This window comes from Balaenoptera ricei, chromosome 8, assembly GCF_028023285.1.
Source record: "Balaenoptera ricei isolate mBalRic1 chromosome 8, mBalRic1.hap2, whole genome shotgun sequence".
NCBI classification, from domain to species: Eukaryota; Metazoa; Chordata; class Mammalia; order Artiodactyla; family Balaenopteridae; genus Balaenoptera; species Balaenoptera ricei.
The window spans coordinates 25,502,976-25,508,516 of record NC_082646.1 but is presented as its reverse complement, the minus strand read 5'-3'; the positions used below and the strand labels follow the sequence as shown (position 1 = coordinate 25,508,516).

The 5,541-nt window shown below is 38.7% G+C and overlaps 1 non-coding gene across 1 annotated transcript; it reads left to right on the top strand.

Moving 5' to 3' along the window:
* The first annotated feature begins 4,004 nt into the window (after positions 1–4,004).
* TRNAW-CCA (transfer RNA tryptophan (anticodon CCA)) lies at positions 4,005–4,077 on the top strand. Its single transcript has one exon. It is a non-coding gene; the product is annotated as a tRNA-Trp (tRNA).
* Positions 4,078–5,541: the final 1,464 nt, after the last annotated feature.

Genomic DNA, 5,541 nt, shown 5'->3' with positions numbered 1-5,541 from the left:
GAAGGTTCCATGCATACCTGAAAAGAATCTGTATTTTTTGTTTTTTGTTTTGGATGTAGGGTCTTGTAGATATACATTAAGTCCCACTGGTCAATTTTGTCATTTAGGATCTCTGTTGCCTTATGATCTCTCCATTGATGTCAGTAAGGTGTTAAAGTCTCCTGCTATTATTGTATTATGGTCAATTTCTTCCTGTATGTCTGTTAGTATTTGCTTTATATAGTTAGGTGCTCCTATATTGGGTACATATATGTTAATGAGTGTAATAGCCTCTTCTTGTATTGATCCCTTTATCATTAGATAATGCCCTTCTTTGTCTTTTTTTATGGCCTTGGTTTTAAAGTCTATTTTGTCTGATATGTGTATTGCTACACCCACTCTCTTGCCATTTCCATTTGCATGAAATATCTTTTTCCATCTCCTTACTTTCAGTTTGTGTATTTCACCCTGAAGTGAGTCTCTTGTAGTCAGCATATCATAGTTTCTTGTTTTATTATCTAATCTGCCACTCTGTGTCTTTTGATTGGAGCATTTAGTCCATTGACATTTAAAGTAATTATTGATAGGTACATACTTATTGTTATTTTAATCCTTGTTTTCCGGTTGTTTTTGTAGTTCTCTTTTGTTGTTCTCCTTGTTGTTGTTTTTCCTTTTGTGGTTTGATGATTTTCTTTTGTAGTATGCTTGAGTTCTTTCCTTTTTGTTTTTTGTGAATGTATTGTATGTTTTCTATTTGTGCTTACCATGGAGTTCAAGTATGTTGACCCATAACTATATCTATTTTCTTTAAACTGAAAGTCATTCAAGTTAAAACACAGACTAAATGATCTACATTTTTATACTCCTTTCTCCCACATTTTGTGACTTTGATGTCCTATTTTAAACATTCATGCTTATCCTTTTACTATTAATTGTAGTTAAAAGTCATTTTACAATTTTTAAAGTTGTTTTTTAATCTATGTTCTAGCTTATTTAAGTGATTTTCACCTTTTATATGTTTGCCTTTCCTATTGTGATTTCCCCTTTCCTATAGACTCTTGCTTCTTTTCTATTTAGAGAAGACCCTTCAGTATTTCTTTTGGGGTAGGTTAAATATTGCTGAATTCTTTTAGTTTTTGCTTCTCTGAGAAATTCTTTCTTTCTCCTTCTATTCTAAATGATAATCTTGCTGGGTAGAGTACCCTAGGTTGCAGGTTTTTCTCTTTCAGGACTTTAAATATATCATGCCACTCCCTCCTGGCCTATAAATTTCCTGCAGAGGAATCAGCTGATAGCCTTATGGAGGTTCCCTTGTAACTGACTCTTTGTTTTTCTCTTGCTACCTTTATAATCCTCTCTATCTTTAACTTTTCACATTTTAATCATGATATGTCTCAGTGTGAGTCTGTTTAGGTGCATCTGTTTTGGGGTCCTCTGTGCTTCCTATACCTGGATATCTGTTTCCTTCTTCTTTAAGTTTGGGAAGTTTTCAGCTATAATTTCTTCAAATACATCTTCAATCCCCTTCTCTCTCTCTTTTCCTTCTGAAGCCCCTATTATGCGTAGGTTGGAATGTTTTATGTTATCCCATAGATCTTGTATGTTACTTTCTTCTTTTTCTTTTTTTTTTATTTGTCTTTCTGTGTACTGTTTGGATTGGGTGATTTCCATTATTCTGTATTCCAGATCACTTATTAGTTCTCCAGTGTCATTTAGTCTGCTACTTATTGCTTCTATATTGGTTTTTATCATGACAATTGAATTGTCTGTTTTTGATTGGTTCATTTCTTTTGGTTTCTAATTCCTTGTTAAAGTGATCTGCATTTCCATTGAAAATCTTTTAAATTCATTTAGAATTTTTATTACCTTATTTTTGAACTCAGGGTCTAGTAGACTGGTGAGGTCTGTTTCATTCATTTTTTTTTTGGGAGATTTCTCTTATTCTTTTAATTGGGAGTAGTTCCTCTGCCTTTTCATTTTACTTAACTTTTTCTGTCTCTGAATTTAAGAGAACCAGTTATCTACTCTGGTCTTGAAGGGGTGTTTTTATGTGGGGGCCCCCCTATGTAGACTGTGTGTGTCCAGTATTTTTGGTGTGAGGGCTGGTTTTGTTATGGATGCCATGCAGAATGGGTGTGGTTGGTGTTAGGGGATTTAAACCCTGTGCAGGAATGAGGCAGGGCTTCCTCTATGCTCTGTTGCTATCACAGCCCTGTCAGGGGCAAGGTCTGCTCCCCAGTTTTTGGAGTAGAAGCCCTGAGGCTCAGGTTCTATCAGGCTCCATTGCCCTTGAGTGCAAGACCTGCCACAAAGGATGTGATTGCTGAAGGAAGTGAAGCCCATGTGATCACAGAGGACCTATGTGCCGCCTGTGTAGGCATCTGTGGTTCCACTCAGAAGCAGCCCAAGGTTGCATCTCTTTTTCTCTTGTGTTCATCCCAGATCTAGTGCAAGGCTATGGTGTGGAGTAGGCTGGGGTTGGGGGTCAGGGCATTGTGATTGCAGGAATTAAGGTGGCTATGCTGCCTCGAGATCTGGGCTGCCTCTGTGGCAGACTTCTCCCAGGACTTGTCTGCTCCAGATCTAGTGTAAGCTGTGGTATGGAGTGGGCAGGGCCTAAGTGCCCTCACTGGAAAACAAACCATTGAGTACTCCTGCCCAGGGCCTGTCTGCCCAAGATGCAGAGCTTAACCACTGTGCCCTCTTGTGGTACTGCCCTGTGCACACATTGAAGATGTTCACTGCAGCCCCTCCCACCACCTTGTGCACATGCTGACAATGGGCTCCAAGGTTCACCTGGATCACACCTCAGGTGCCCTAGTATGTCTCCACATAGCTAGACCAAATCTTCGCCCAGATCTCGTGCCAGGCTGGGATGTGGAGTGAGCAGGGCCAGAGTGTTGTGCCTTGGAATTGATAAGTGCAGCAAAGCAGCAACTGCCAGTGCAAGGCTCTTTCTGCCTTGATTGTTAGCAAGCCAGCATGTGTGTACTCCTCACAAATAAAAACCAGGCTTCTCCAGCCCTTCTGTCTGTCTCAGCAGATTTCCCAGCAGGCAAGAGACCTTGCAGGCAAGACCCCAGGACTGGGATGCCCAGATTGTGGGTTGACCTGCTCACTTCCCAGAATGAGGGTCCCCCTGTGTGGACCTTCTCTTCCTTACAGATCCCTCCCAGGGGCGCAGGTCCACCCTGATGCCTTTTTTTTTCATCCTATCCAATTATGTGGAGATCTTTCCTGCAGCTTTGGTTGTATAGGAGTTCTGTCAGTTTTTCCAGTTAGTTTTCCATGAGAATTGTTACACATGTAGATGTACTTTTGCTGTGTTTGTGGGGGGAAGGTGAGCTCCATGACCTCCTACTATGCCATCTTGATCCCCCCAATTCCTGAAGTCATTTTTATGAAAAGTAAATGGGAACTTTCCAAGTGTAATCTGTATTTAAGTTCATCTCAGAGCCCATATTTTAAAAGCCTTATTTTAATACAATGGAATATTATTCAGCCATAAAAAGAAATACTGCCATTTGCAACAACATGAATGAAATTCGAGGGCATTATGATAAGTGAAGTAAGTCAGACAGAGAAAGACAAACTTTGCATGGTCTTAAAATAATTCCACTATGTGAAATCTAAAAAAGTTGAACTAACTCATAGAAACAGAGTAGAATGGTTGTTACCAGGTGCTGGGGGAAATGGGGAGACATTGGTCAAAGAGTACAAACTTTCAGTTATAAGATGAATAAGTTCTGGGGATATAATGTACAGCAAGGTGACAACAGTTACCAATACTTTATTGTAAGCTTAAAATCTGCTAAGAGAGTAGACCTTAAATGTTCTCACCACACACAAAAAATGGTAACTATGTGAGGTGATGGATGTGTTAACTAACCTTAATGTGGCAGTCGTTTCAGAATATATACATATATCAAATCATCGCACTGTATGCTTTACTCATACAAACTTATTTGTCAATTATATCTCAGTAAAGCTGGGAGAAAACCCTTATTTTAAAAGATCTTGGGACTTCCCTGATGGTCCAGTGGTTAAGATTCCATGCTTCCAATGCAGGGGGCCCAGGTTCGATCCCTGGTTGGGGAACTAAGATCCCACAGGCCACACAGCAAGACCAAAATATTACAAAAATTTTTAAAAAGTAAAAGATCTTGTTTGTAGGGTCTACTAAATATATACTATTGCCACTACAGTTGAGGCTTACAAAGACAAATAGCTGTCTTCCATCAGCTAAGCCTCCTTATTTTCTCTCTCAGAGATGTTCTAAGAATCTTACTGGCAACCTGTCTTTGATTTGAATTACTAAAAGTATACAAGGTACCAAAAATGAAAATGTCAATTATTTGTTGTTAAGCAGAGTGAATCACTAATACTGTGTGCTTAGGTGGCAACTTTGTTTGAAGAATTAACTTTATTACCATTATGTTACTATAGGACACATTGCAAATCAATCAACCAATATTAGCTGAATGCAAATTATGTGCAGACCACAGTTCTAGATATGATCAGTGATATTCAAGATATGAAAGATACTTTTACCCTTCCTTCTATCCTTCCTTCCTTCCCTCCACAAACATTTTTGTAATACCTACTATGTTTAGGACCCTGTGCTAGGTGGCAGGGAAAATGTAATAATAAATAAGACTTGGTTCTTGCTCTCAAATTGTCTACAATTTAATACAGTAAAGAAGACTTGTACACAACCCTAAAGAAGCTTATTATCTATTAAAGGAGAAGGTATTCTGGGAAATGAGTTTTTCCTGTATTATTCCTTAGTCCGAGTCAGCTCCCACTCTTTCCTGCCCACAGTCCCCAAATATTTCTCTTCCTTTTACCTCTTCCAGATGCTATTGTCTGAATCTTTTTTCCTGAGATAGTCCAACCTCTGAAATAATTAGTTAAGCATCAGTGAAAAGGAAACAGACATGGGGTTGAACAGAAAAAAATTTTTTTAAATAAGGGAATCAAAAAATCATCTGAAGAAATTTAAAGTATGTAATTAACTATATCTATACCTTATCGTTTAGTTCCATGGTTTTAAATACCATCCTTAGGCTGACAACTCCCAAATTTTTAACTCCAGTACAGGCATCCCCAAAGCTCCAGATTCATATATCTAACTGCTTACTTGACATTTCCATGAGGAAATCTTAAAGACATCTCAAACGTGGCCCAAACAAAACTCTTTGTTTCCCCATTTCCTACTCTTTTCCCATTCACTCCCATCCCAGTATAGAGAACCTCAATCAGTTCTCAAGCTAAGAATCCTCCTTTTCTCTTATCCTCCCCATTCAATCCAATAGCCAGTCTTTTTCCATTTCCAAGATATATCTTAAATTCACTCACTTTTCTCTATGTCCACCACTGAAGGCCAAACCACTAAAATCTCTAGTCTAGACCACTGCAGTAGACTCCCATATCTTCTTACATATTCTATTCTTGCTTCTGTACAGTTAATGCCAAAATGCCTATGAAATAAGGCCACTCTCCTGCTTACAAGCCTCCAATGCTGCCTGTTATATTTAGAATAAAGTTTAGGCTCCTCACTCT